The following is a 14909-nucleotide window of genomic DNA, read 5'->3' as shown; positions in this document are numbered from 1 at the left end:
ACAATTTTAAAAATGATACTATTTGTAATAGCAAGGTGTAAATTTTACCTAAAACGTCAAAAAGTTAATTAAAAATCAACAACGTGAGGAGATTTATTCTATCAGAGACCAAGTCCCATTTAAAAGATGCATCCATCCAGAATGAGATTTGTGCAGCACTGACAATATGACCAAAGGAACAAAACAGAGAGTCCCCAAAAGAGACCTGTGTATGTATAAAACTTGATGTGTGTTGATAATAGGGGAGGCTATGCATGTGTGGGGACAGAAGGTATATAGGAAATCTCTGTACCTTCTGCTCAATTTTTGCTGGGAACCTAAAACTTCTTTAAAAACTAAGGTCTAATACAAAAACAAAACAAAACATAACAACAACAACAAAAAAACCTTGATGTATGATAGTGGTGGCTTTCCAAGTCAGTGGAGAAAGGATTTTTTCCCCCCACGTATGATAATGGAAAATTTGGTTACTCATACATCAAAAATAAGAAGCTCAATCCTTGTCTTGTGCCATGCCAAAAAATGAGTTCCATATATATCAGTGACCTAAACATAAAGAAAGAGTTAAAACTTTTCAAAGAAAAAAAGATTCTCACTATGGCATGGAGCACAAGAGACAATACTTTTATGACACAAAACATAAAACATAAACTAGAAAAGGAAAATTGATAAATTCTACTGTATTCAAATTATAACCTCCTGTGCATCAAAATATATCATAATCCAAATGAAAAGAAAGACCAAGGCTAGGAGGTAACTGTAATGTATACAAGTGATAAAGTATTAATATCTGGTCTCTCTATATATCAACATAATATCAGTATAACTGTCAAGCCTATAAACATAAATTAAGATTTGAAGAAAAATGAAAATATACTCAATCTCACCATTAATCAGAAAAACCCAGTTTAAATTAGTTTGTTGTTATCAGTTTATATGATCAAATTGGTATGACTAAATTAGTCAATACTAATTGTTATGGAGTAAGTTGAGCCAAAGTAGCTTTTAGAAACTTACTTGGTAGAATAATCCGGAAATATCTAACAAAACCCTTTACAACCCTGTAAACACACGTAGATATAGTTACCTTAGAGAAACTTCTGATATGCACAAATTCTAGTTACCATGGTTTAGTCGAATATACCAGTGTCCCGACAACTTTATTCAGATTTCAGTTACCATGGTATAGTAAGTGTGAGTAATTGCACGATACACTAATTTCATTGTGCAGATGCATAATGTTCAAGCTTCATTCACTGTCCACAAGACTTCAGAAATAACAGATGTGCATCATGATCACTGACAAATCATGTCACTTCTTTCAAAGTCTGTTGGTGATTGGTCACTGCACGTCTGTCATTCTTTTCACACACAGACAGCAAAGCATGTAATTGTGTGGCCTCTTTGTCTCCCAGTGATAAACCCTGTAAATTTTTACAAAAATGGACAGTTGAAAGAGGGTTTGGCCAACGAAGATGAAAGTGCATCAAGGAAATGAAAAGTGATAGGGCTGCAAGTGGAATATGAATTGAACATGAATGGAGTTTGGAGAAGTAGCAGTTGAGTCTGCCACTGTGTGAGAGACTCTAGCTATGCACTCAGAGGTACTCGGTGAAGCAAACTTACCTACATAAACAAGGAAAGTGGTTGTGAACATAAAAAGGATAAAAGATGTTCTAGAGGAAGTGACAATGGCACAATATTTCACATTAAAGGAACTCTCAGAGAGATGACTTGGAAAGAACAAAGGATAAAATGATAGAAGCTGATTCAAGCTTAGAAAGGAGTGTGACTACAAAAGATTTCTTGCTCCATATTGCAAGTGATACAATGAGAAGAGATAGGAAGCACTGTCTGAGCTACTCCTGGTACATTTTTTACAAAGAAACAAAACACTTTAACCTGCAATGTTTCTAATGTTCTAAATTACAGTAAAGAAATATTAGTTTTATTAATTTTTCTTTTCTTATACATTCATTACTGACAGTAAGTTTTCAAATATTTTGACAAAATCCTTAAAGGTTATGAAACTATTGTAATTTTTGTCATTGATTATTAATATTGCACTGAATAGTTTCAGCCTGTACATTCATTTTTATGTCTCAGAACTGTAGAAAGCAAAGACTGCCTACATATACTTATATACAACAAATAAATAAAAGTGTAAGAATATGCAAGAGAATGACAAATGACAAGTCCAGCATATTATATTCCCTTTGGAATATATAAAAGAGAAAATATGATTAAGGACAGGTACACAGTAGGCTTCAACTGTATTTGTAATATTTTTAATGGTTTATCTGGTGGTGGCTATCTGAAAGTTATTTTATTACTTTATGCTTTTTTATAAGTCTAAAATGTTTTATTAGAAGGAAAAGAAATAATAACCATGTCAAAGAGAAACAATGTTTTTATAGAAAATGTAAGGAGCCCTGGAAAATATAAGTAGCCCCTTGACTTGGGCTGTCCATCTTACAAATGCAGTGCAAAATCTTTAAGGAAAAATATGAGCTTCTGGAAAACTTGCTGTTTCTTTGATTAAAAGTTGCTAATAGGGCTTCCCTGGTGGCGCAGTGGTTGAGAGTCCGCCTGCCGATGCAGGGGACGCGGGTTCATGTCCCGGTCCGGGAAGATCCCACATGCTATGGAGCGACTACGTCCGTGAGCCATGGCCGCTGAGCCTGTGCGTCCCGAGCCTGTGCTCCACAATGGGAGAGGCCACAGCAGCGAGAGGCCCGCGTACCGCAAAAAAAAAAAAAAAAAAAAAAAAAAAAAAGTTGCTAATAGTGAGGAAGTAAACTGCACATGCTCACCTAGCCCCTTCCATCCAATTCACAGGCTATCATATGATTTCAAGAACTAACTGTAAGGCTGAGCTCAGAGGCACCCTCAAAGAAGATCAGACTTTATGGTTCTTAAGGCGTTTGCCATGAAGAAATGCCCTGTGAGGGTTAGGTGGATAGAAAGTTTCTGGGTCAACAAGAAAGTGATAAAGAAATCAGACATGAGAACCAAAACATGCCTTTCTGCTTTAAAATTTCTCAGGCAGCAAATTCTCAGTATTCTAGAAAGCATTTTCACCTAGTTCTTTTCTTATGAACCTTGTAAAACAAACTGTTAGACATATTAGTTTCCTACTGCTGCTGTAACAAACTTAGTGGTAATTTCTTATCTTACAAACTATAGGTCAGAAGGCTGCCGTGGATCTCGTGAGACTAAAATCGAGTGTCGGCAGGGCTGCATTCCTTTCTGGAGGCTCTGGGGAAGAATCCGTTTCCTTGCCTTCTAGAGGCCCCCCGCGTTCCTTGGCTCAGGACCCCTCTCCTCCAGCTTCAAAGCCAGCAAGAGTAGACTGAGTCCTCCTGTCCCACCCCTCTGCCCCTCCTCTGCTGCCTCCTTTTTCCTCTTTTAAGGACACGTGTGATTAGATTGGACCTACCCAGATAATCCAGGATAATCTCCCCATTTTAAGGTCCATAACACTCAACACTCACACCTGACAAAGTCCCTTCTGCCATGTAAGGTAACACATTCTCAGGTTCTGAAGATGAGGATGTGCACATCTTTGAAGTGGGAGAGGCACAATTCTTCCCACCACAGATATTTTTCAGTTCAGCTGCTGTACAGGAATTCAAAACCCCAGCCCAAGACCCTGGCATTTTACTGTATCCTGTGTTAATAATGAGTGTGGAATGCAAGTAAACTCAGGGTTGGAAATCACTCATAAATTTTCTTTGGAGTTTTGACTGGTGATACAAAGGAAGCTAGAATTTTTACCCTAAAACAAAGTATTTAGAGCAGTACAACCACTATTACCACATACCTACCACTAATATAATCAACCCTAGAGCACAAACTCAATCAAGCCTTAAGGTCAGTTATTATGGTGCTTGGTCTGTAGTGGGGAATAAATGATCTTTCTGTGTTACCAACACAAATCTCAGACCTATGTTCCCTGAGATTTGGTGGGAGGTTTCGTTTTCACATTTCAGTATTATTTTCAGCCAGAAGTACACATAAATCTGTAGTTTCAGGGCTTTAGATGCAGTCTAACTTATAATGAGGCAGATTATTTCTATATTGTCAATGTAAAAGACTGCTTACAGAGGAGAATAGCATAATTTCTCCACAAGCAGCACAATTTATTTATCTGAACTTCAGAAAATATCGTATTTCTACTCTGGTAGTATTGAGGCAATTGAAGTAATCCCCCAAGTCCCATGAAAAAGTCCTATATTTTCTGAATTTGCTCTGTTTGGTTGAGAGCACTTAGATGTCTTCTGAAATATGTGTTTACTTAATAGAAGACAAGGCACCATTTGCCATCAATAAACTCACCAGGAAAAGAGATTAAATAATGAAACGTGTAAAGCATGTGTACTGCACGGTATTGAAACCACCAATGTTGCAAGGGCACCTGAATCCTTTAGCGCTTAGTTTCTTCCAAGTAAGTTTTTCTACAATAACTGTTCTCAGAAATGACCTTTCCTTCTGTTTTCTATAAGAACTGTTTTCAGAAATGACCTTTCCTTCTGTTTATATAAGGCAAATCAGATGTACACATGAGTCTTCACAAATGAGTGAGCCAGAGACATAAAAGCTTAAGAAATATTTGCTGGAATGCTCTATATATTCTTATGAGTCCAAGGATCTGGTGTTCATGGACGCTTAGCCGCTCTTGAATGTACAAATTACTGTGAACATCTACTTGAAAACTGAGAGAAATTATTTGAATTGCCCACTTTTGTGAAAGAACAGAATGAGATTTAGAATTTTCTCCCATCAATTCTTTTCTTTTTCCTCTGAGCACATGTCCAAACAAACAAACCAAAGACAAAAAAACCAAAAATCTGCAGCATTAGCCCTCTGGTATCAAATCTGTAAGCCTGATTTGGGCCTTTTTTTCTTTTTTGTCTGGGACATTCAAGTTCCTCTTAAGCTTATTGGCATACAGTACAGGCTCATTTCTCATAGAATCTTTCTTTCGTATTTTCTATTTGGAAACATCAATATTCCTGCTTTCAGATGTTGCTGTCACTGTTCTCTCCGTGCCTGGGTCCCACCCTGGGCTTTCACAAGCCTTTGTGCTCAGAGAGATGATTTGGATGCTGTGGATATGTAAAGATTCGTTAGTAATATGCTCATCATTTTGTGTTCTGTGTTGCTTGCTTTTTCCCAAGGTCACAAATGTGTGTAGGATATTTAAGAGGGATACAGACACCAGAGGGATGCTATTTGGAAGGGTCACGGACTCTTACACGAATCTACTGAAAACAATGGTGCCCCAGGGGACCGTGGACCCCTGGAAAAACACCCCTATGGGATTATACCAAAGTGCAGTGGCTCGAGTTAAACCATTCTGGAGAACAACTGAATCAAAACAAAGGTCTCTTTAGTAACTAAGCAATAATACTTCTAAATCGTGCTGGACTACTGAAGCAGCACGGTGCCAGGCTCATTGGAAAACAAGAACCTTTCGAAGCTTGCTGGCTCCTTCAGATCAATTTATAACGTCCTTCATGGATCATATATTCCTAAAATAAGACTAAGCCTTTTGCGGGAAGATATTTGTAAGATGCTGTTTCACCTTAGCCCCAATTTTCCAGTTTATGACATCTGCAAGCTGCTCTCGATGCCATGGGGTACTGACGTGCCCTTCAGCGTCTCCCCTGCCTGCAGAGGATGCGGGACAGTGAGCGGGCTGCGCAGCAGGGCTTCGGGAGGACACGACGGCTGCGTGTCTGCGCTTTTTGAGATGCAGCAGTTACAGGAAGGAGGGAGGCCGTGAAGACTGCACAGCAGCCCCTGTTCTCCACCTTCATGTCTCCAGGGACATGTCTTCAGGGAACTTCAGGCTTGTTTACGACAGTTGAGTCCTCCCATAAATAAATGCAAAGTGCTACAAGGATGGTAAGTTACCAAGGAATCTGTTATTGGGAATGCAGGGATGCACCCAAGAAATAGCAGAACTCAGTTCACTGGGAACATTTTCTCAAGATAAGAAAGTAGAATTCAGCTCCTTAATTATTTGGGGGCTCACATATACCTGCTTCATAAGCTCTCTGCATTAGCTAAACAAGAGGAGATAGATGTTCAATTAAAAGTTATATCTTGGGACAGGCTGACAGGTACCTCACGTGATATTCTTTCTTCCTGTCCAAAACCCTGAGAAAAATGATAGTTCTATTTAAAAATCTAACCAAACTATAACTAATAACAAGGCTAAGAGGTTAGAACAGAAAACATTTCTGTGATGAAAGATGAAGCATTTTAATTAAAGTTTAAAGAACAGGGGCCAAGAAAGAAGCCCCATTTGTTAATAAATGGATACTCACTCGGTCATTTAATGTCTTATAAAATCTTGCTGGAAGAGGTTCCACATGAAAGAGTAATAAAAAAACAACTGATGTAGGAAACTAAGGGACCTGCATCTAAAGGACAATGAATGAATTTTCTTATATTTCATAAAAGGTACTCATATTCATTGGAAACTTTGCCTGCCAGAAGGACGCTGGAGTACTGGTAGCTGTGTTCACATAATGGAGCTTTCCTTATTAATGTTTTAAGACCTAAAAGCCTATTTAGTTCTTTCATAAGCTAAGAAAGATTTCTGTGGTAATAATTCTAATTAACTATGCAATTTATGTAAAGCAGTCAATTGAGAAATACCTCCTAAAAATATGAGACATCACATACTAGAAATTACGTTTTAGGGCTGGCATAACGTAGAAGAATTTGGAATACTGGAATATTTCTTCATCATGATTAGAAAGAGCAGTGCTTATATTAAACTGGGAGTACACAAACTACATGTAGAGACATCTTGTATACTTATTAAAAGTAAGACAAATTTTCTTATAAGCTATATACCATCAAAGCTATATATATCACCTTTGCTTTATTTCTAATTTAGTCCTTCAACAGTTTTAATATTTGATGTTATCTCTTATTGAATGAATTTTTGTAAGTTACCATAAATCCTTTCTAGAATTGATTAATAAATCACTTATGTTTATAATAGATACTTTTGTTACCTTCATTCAAGAAATATGTGTGTAATGATCTTTGCTGAGCACAATATTTATGCAAGGCACTGTCCTACATACTGGGATTTCAGAGATAAATAAGAAGTAGTTTTTGTTGCCAAGAAGCTAATTGTCTAAGTATTTATCTCTTCATAAGGAAACTAATCAACCAATGGGAAAAGTCATTATTCACGAACTTAATAAATTATGAAGTTTTGTGAAGGACAGCTAGTCATGTAAAACAAACTTTATTCCACAAGGTTTCTACCTACACTCATCTAAAGGAATTGGCAATAGGAAAAACCCTAGAGAAAGATGGAGTGAGTGTCTTTTGTGTTCAGTGGAATGTCTTTTCCCCCAGTCTCAACTTCTGATGCCCTTGCCAATTCTCAATGGTACTTCTCTCCCAATCTCGGGTCCTCAATACCTCTTCTCATCAATGGAATCGGAGAGGAGGTATAATCACTCTTGTACTCTTTGGGATTAAATGGAGGGTGAATAAATTTTAGTCGATACCTTGGCAAACATTTTTCTTTGATATGATAATGGAAAACTTTTTGTATGTTAGAGAGACTCTGGGCATTAGCAAGCAGACAGGAAGTATTATTGGTTGGGAGAAGTACCCTTTATCCTACTTATCAAGTCCGGCCCTTAGTAATTCTGATCTCATCCCTTCAGAGTGACTGGGATGAGAAAATATAATTCAAAAAGATACATGCACCCCTATGCTCACAGCAGCATTATTTACAATAGCCAAGACACGGAAACAACCGTTTGTCCATTGAAATGGACTAAATGTCCATTGAAAAAGATGAATGGATAAAGAAGATGTGGTACAGATATACAATGGAATATTACTCAGCCATAAAAAAGAATGAAATGATGCCATTTGCAGCAATATGTATGCAACTAGAGATTATCACGAAGTGAAGTAGGTCAGACAGAGAAAGACAAATACCATATGATATCACTTATATGTGGAGTCTAAAATATGACACAAATGAACTTATCTACAAAACAGAGACAGACTCACAAACCAGGAGAAAAGACTTGCGGTTGCTGGGGGAATGGGGTGGGGAGGGAGAAGGATGGGTTGGGAGTTTGGGATCAGCAGATGCAAACTATTATATATAGACTGGAAAAACAACAAGGTCCTACTGGATAGCACAGGGAACTATATTCAATATCCTGTGATAAACCATAAGGGAAGAGATTATGAAAAGGATTGTATAAATAACGGAATCACTTTGCTGTACAGCAGAAATTAACACAACACTATAAATCAACTATACATGAATAAAATAATTTTTTTTTAAAAGAAATGGTCAGAAGGACCTAGGCACTGTATACTGTTCTCCTCCAAGTTAGTGCCCACTGCTTCCTTGGGGAAGACCCATGGCAGCTGAAGCTTCTTGAGAACTGATGCTTGGAGCTACTGAGCATTGTGCCTTCTATGCTCACCTCTTCCACAAAGTAGAATGTGCCCTGTCAACGGGAAGGTTTCCCACCTGCCTTCTCTGTGCTTCTCATCTGGGCAAAGGTGGGCCACTAACATCTCCGCCACGTCTAATGCAAATACATCTTTCATCCTTCTTCCCCAGTGTCACGTATCTGTTAAACACAAATGGCTTTTTCGGTAGTATGTGTGTACTTAAGTTTTTATATATGTATATAGTAACTACTCCTAATTTTAAAAATTAAACAACAACAGCGACCATAGCAACATTATCTGAGCTCGCTCCACGTGTAAACCATCGTGCCAGGCTCTGCAGCAGATACAGTGATGAGCAAGACTGGCTTCTGGACTCAAAAGCACTTACATTCCGGTGAATGAACTAAAGTCATACAAGGGGAACCAAGGTGATGTGCTCAGTATGAAGATATGAAAATCCTGAACCATAATACTGTTTTTAAAATTACTTTTTATGCTGAAAAAAAATCAAGATTTGGGGCAAAAGTCATTTTAATGAATCTGACTGGTTAACTAAAGTATTTTTAAGAGAAATAATTAACTCCCATAATAAATAGATAATAAATGTTGGTCTCCAAAGTGGGCACTATTAGGGGACTACATACGACCTCCAAAGTACTTCAAATCTTTTTGAAATTACATGCAAAATTTGTAACTGTACGAAAATGTGCATTTTTCTAGCAATGGGGATCAAAGATAAAAGAGCTCTTAATTCAAGAAAAGGTAAAGATCCATTGAAATGTCTGTTCTAAATACATATCATCTGTCAAAGTTTTATGAAATTCTTGATGAACATTTTGCTGTCATTTGGAAAAAATGTATGCTTATCACCTTACCACCATGAAAAGACATGTGGCTGGGGGGTAGATGTGGGAACTGAAGGAAAAAACATAGTTAAACTATCACATTGTAAGTATCTTGTAGAAATCTGGAGATGCTCTGCTTTTCTCGTAATAATTAACTATACATGCCACTGATTATAGTGCAGAAAGACTGCATCAAGCCATAGAAAGAATCTGTGAACTTAATGGTCTTTTTGAGTAGCAAAATCACTTTTTCAGGGATAGACTTTCTGGGTATACAATAACTTATGTATAATAAAAAATGTATAGACATAGAAAATGCCATTCATTTGGAAAACCATGAATATAAGGGTGTGAACTCATGAATAATCAAACTCATTTCTGAACACAAGCTAATGAATGAGCCTTCTTTAACAGCTGAACTATGAAAAAATACCAAATTGAAAAAAATACATCAGAGGATCTCATAGAAATATTTCGTAACTCTTCTATTTGCTCTGATAAAAGTGCTTTATTTTAAAAATCTTTCTCACAACTGGTTCTAGGTGGCTTAGTAGATACACTACTTATCAAAAGAGAACAAATACTCATTCAGAAACACATCCATGCATGGCTTTTCTACAGCCCAAATACAGATGTCTCAGTTTAGATGTATTTAAAAACACCTCGAGTAGAAGAATCCTGCTTTTCTGTCATAGCCATTCTGTAACTGGTGACTCTGATCACTGCAATGGTGACATTAACCACCAAGTCCTCTCACAGTTCAAAGCACATTGATTACAAGATACTAAAAAATGAAGGTTAATACTAATGACCCTGGTGTTGGCACTGACAACAGTGTGACGGGATCTTCCAGGTGGGTTGCCTGGGACCTCAGGTAGGTTGAGTCACTGCCATGAAATCTGTTCAACACTGTGTAGAGCCGTGTTGTATGTGAAGAGCTGTGCCGAGTACTTGTGTGAAAGGCCAAGGTTCTGGGGCTCAAAGAGCTTAGAGGCTCTGCAGCAGATGGTATTCTCCGCTGAGCCAGCTAGATGTTTCTTGACCACTGCAGCAGGTTGAATAGTGTCACCCCAAAATCCACATTCCTCCAGAACCTCAGAGCGTGACTGTGTTTGGAAATAGGGTCTTTGCAGATGTAATTAAGGTAAGGAACAACATGACATCATACTGAATTAAGGTGGGCCCCAAATCCAATGACAGTGTCCTTATATGAGATCGAAAAGGACACGCCGGCACATGGAGAAGACAGACAGCCATGTGAAGAGGGCGGCAGAGACTGGAGGGTTTTTGCCACAAGCCACCAGAAGCTAGAAAAGACCAGGAGGGTCCTCCCCCAGAGCCTTCTGAGGGAGTGTGGCCCCACCAACACTCTGATTTTGGACTTGCAGCCTCTAGGACTGTGAGGGAATAAAATTCTGCTGTTTAAACTCCCAGTCTGTGGTATATTGTCATGGCAGCCCTGGCAAACGAACACAGCTGTTACCTCGTCCGTGTGTTTGCAAGTCCTCAGCTCTCCACAGCCCTAGGGAACCTAGTGTCGCCTGGAACGGAGCCAGGCGATCTTTCTCTTATTACACAAAAGGACGAGGGCTTCCTGCCATGGGTCTGCTGCATCCTTGCCAGACTGCAAAGGCTAAGAATATGGCTTTGGAGCTAGTCAGCCTGGGTTAGATTCTGGCTCTGTCATTTCCTATGTGACCTGAAGCAAATTACTGAAATCTCTGGCTCTGTTTTCTCAGCTGTCAAATAAGGATAATGATGTTACCTTCTTCAGAGAATACCTGGAAGGATTAAATGAGCCAAGTCTGTAAAGTGTTTACATCACACCTGACACATGGTAGATACTTAGCAAATGTTATCTACAATCATTATTATACAATTATTATTATCTGAGAGCTGTTATCATTCCTGGGTTTCCCCACAAAGGCTTCCTCACCCCAGGAGGGCACTAGGTGAGCTGTACCCATTGCACAGAAGAGTGCCAGGAAAGGAGGGTGGTTTCCTGGGAAGAGAACTTTCTCCTCTCCAGTGAACTGCTCCATGGGGTGCAGACTCTCCATTAGCTTAGATCACCTCACCTTTGTCCTTTCAACAATCCTTAGCCATCCTTTACATAATGAACACAGCCTGCTCCTCTTGGAGCAGAAAGACCACCTGAATTGTGATTCTGTTTTCTCTGAGTAGGTAGTGAGTTACTGTTTTAGGTTTCCAGGGCTGCTGTTAACAAAGTACCACAGACTGGGTGCTTCAAACCACAGAAATTTATTCTCTGAGTGTTCTGGAGACTAGAAGTCTGAAATCCAGGCGTTGGTAGGTTCGGTTCCCTGCGACGGTTCTGACGGAGAATATGTTCCATGCCTGTCTTAGCTTCTGGGGTTGCCAACAATCCCTCGCATTCCTTACCTTGTGTGAGGGCAACTCCTGTCTCTTCCCTGTGTGTGTCTGTGTCTCTGTTTTCTCTTCTTATAAGGATATCAGCCACATAGGAGTAGAGCCCACCTGAGTCCAGTATGACTTCACCTTGACTTGACCATTTGCAAACACCTTATTTCCAGAAAAGGTCACAGTCACAGGCACTGGGCTTCAGGGGGGACCTTCTTCAACCCACAACTGTCACCATATATAAATGAAGCAAAACAGAAAAGCCTGCCAGTCACCAACAATTTCACAAATTTATTCAAAATATTCAAAACTATCTTCTTTGGAGAGTTTTCCCACAATTAAGAAAGGCTTGTCTAAAATTAGTAGCTTTGAAAAAGTCTTAAAGGGAAATATTTCTACTATAAGACTCAGACAATGAGTTTTAAATGTGTGTTTATGTTACACCATTGTAGTAAGTGGGCCTATTGTAACCCCTTCATCAAATTACCTAATCTTCTGCATTAGCAATGTTCCTTTTATTTTTAAAAACTGGAGAAAGATAAAACGGCATGAGCACTGATCTTTGAAATTAAACATAAGCGAGGAGTTTAATATTTTAATTAAAGGAAAAACCTTCAGAAGATGACCCCCCTCCTCCTATTTCTGGCCCCCACCCCCTGCTGCCTGCAGAATATATGCAGCTCTCGGCTTAGTATCTGCAGGTTTTTCTGGTTCCAAGTCGGGTCTCACTTTCTCATTTGAAAAGTTATCCAAATGCTTACTATGTGTCATGTACATATTTTTCTGCAGGAACCTTTTGCTTTTATCAGTTTGGGCTAACTACTGTCTTACATATTCAAGCACCAGTCCCTACGTAAAATACCCTCGCCTCATTCCCTCCCCCACTCCTTCAAGATCCCACTTGGGGATCCCACACCTTCCACCTTTACCTTTGTATGCTTTCTTATAAAGAGATGCATCTGTTCATCTCTCTATCTTATTAGAGGTTATAAATTCTTTGACTGCAAAAACCATTGGTCATGCCTCTGTGTCTGTAGCCTGTCACAACGCCTTGTGTACAGCTGGTGCTCAAAATACTCAAGCTTAATTCATATTAGTTTTACAAAATGAAGGGGTTTATAGAAGTTTTATTCTTTTTGTATAATATTCATAACTATCATTATTGAGAACTCACTGCACCAGCCACTATTTTAAGCATTTTACGTACATTTGTCTCATTTTACCCCCATGGTAACCTTTTGTACTAAGCATAATTATCTCTATTTTACAGATGAGGAAGTTGAAGCTTAGTGAAATCAAATAACTTTCCCAATGTCACACTGCTGTTATATGAAGAATTTGAGCCTAGGTATGTCTGCCCCCAAATGTTGTGTTCTTAGCCAGAGTTTCTATAATTTCCCTGTCATAAAAAAATCTGCTTAAAAAATTCTTAAAAACAGAATCTTGGCCTCTACTCTAGAGATTCGGAATCAGCATCTCTGTAGGAGGGGCTGGGAATCTGCATTTTGACAAGCACCCCAGGGAATTTTTGTGATCAGACACATTTAGAAAATACTCAACAATATGATATGATTTACTGGTATTTATAAGAAGTCTCTGTGTTGAATGTTTTCCTATATATATAGTTTGATCTTCATCACACAAATATTCCTTGAGGTTCAAACCGATCAGATGCTTTTTGGTCTTTTCTGACATTAGGTTTAGTCCCTGAGGTAAAAACCCCACCTTTTCTCTTCTTTCTTCCTTAATCCTTTCTTCCTCCAGGAAGGATCAGAACAGGCCACTAGAAGCTACCAGTAAGACTGAATTCCGGGTAGGGACAGGTTCTCGGGTTTCTAAAGCAGCCTCTCACTGTTGCTCTGCCGTCCAACATGGCAGCCACTCGCCGCGTGTGGCTATTTAAATTTAGGCAAATTAAAATTAAATAAAATTAAAGAATTCAGATCCTTGGTCAGGCCAGTCCTATTTCAAATGTTCAATGGTTACCTGTGTGGCTACCGTACGGACAACATAGGTTAAAGAATATTTTTATCATCACAGAAAACCACACAGTAGCACTAGTAAGATGATAACAAACAAGCCAACACAGGAAAACAAGGTTCTGGATCCTTAGTGCTCTCTTTCTCTCCAGCAGACAGCTGCGCTCAGAGACGACAGCTCTGTCTTAACTTCTCTGTGGCTTTTTGGGTGAAATAGCATGGAATGCTATTTCTGAAAACACCATTACAAAGGCCACAGACTCAAATTTATAATTGAACTCTATAACTACACATACATAGATTTGTTCTGAATTAAGGATTAGTTTATCATTAATTCAATGTTTTGAAGGGGAGGAGAATTTACCACCCCAAAATATGCCTCCTTGGCATACTGATTACTTTGGGCTGATTATTTTTAAGAAACAGCAGACACAGGAAAAAGCTCTGAAAACAGATGGAATGAAGTCACTGTTTTGTAAAAGAAATAAACATTTATAAGGGACGTCTCCATTTGTAAAGGTGTCTCCTAGAAACTCTCATCTACGGAGAAGATGGTAACTTGGATGTGCACAGCAGCCTTACCCTTGTTCACTACGCTGTTCCTGGCCCACCAACTGGAAACGGCCTTCCCTCCCCGCCACAGGCTCTTCTGCCTTTGGCTGAAGATGGTATTTAAGGTGATGGCTTGGGCCATTCGGAGGCGTGCTCAGGTTTCCTGTATATCTTCCTTGTATACATGAAGTATACATGCTGTTAAACTTTATTTTTCTCCTATTAATCTGCCTTTTATTACAGGGGGAGTCTCAGGCAAGAACCTAGAAGGGTAAGGGAAAGTTATTTTTCCTCCCCAACAGTTTTAACTTCTAAATGAGAAAGGTGACTTGTGCCCCTTTGGACAAAGCCCTAAACTATGGGTTTAAGCCTGGGATGGATCCAGACCTGTTGGGTCACAGCACATTCTCAGAGCAGACTCCAGAGCACCCTGTGTCCAAGTCCTGTTGGTGCCAGGGCATGTGGGAGAGAGGAGGTCTGACTTCTAATCTCATTTTGCCTTCCTTCCCATCTCTAACAAGAGTTCCTCCAATTTCTCTGAGTTCAAGTTTTCAGCCCCTCATGGGGGTTGCCATGAGGTAGGTTCAGGATTGAGGTGACTGAAGCAGTAGGACAAATGCTAAATTCTGAGGGTAAGCATATCTGCTTGTGTGTGTGTGTGTGTGTGTGTGTGTGTGTGTGTGTGTGTGTGTGT

At 39.1% G+C, this 14909-nt stretch overlaps 1 protein-coding gene across 1 annotated transcript in view; it reads right to left on the bottom strand.

The window, feature by feature from the left end:
* CNTNAP2 (contactin associated protein like 2) overlaps window positions 1-14909 on the bottom strand; it is a 2079227-nt gene that overhangs the window by 345148 nt on the left and 1719170 nt on the right. The window lies entirely within an intron of this gene.

Source organism: Monodon monoceros, unplaced genomic scaffold (genome assembly GCF_005190385.1).
Source record: "Monodon monoceros isolate NGI ecotype Baffin Bay Population unplaced genomic scaffold, NGI_Narwhal_1 Super_Scaffold_2, whole genome shotgun sequence".
NCBI classification, from domain to species: Eukaryota; Metazoa; Chordata; class Mammalia; order Artiodactyla; family Monodontidae; genus Monodon; species Monodon monoceros.
The sequence above is the reverse complement of the archived record's forward strand: the minus strand, read 5'-3'. Positions and strand labels throughout refer to the sequence as shown.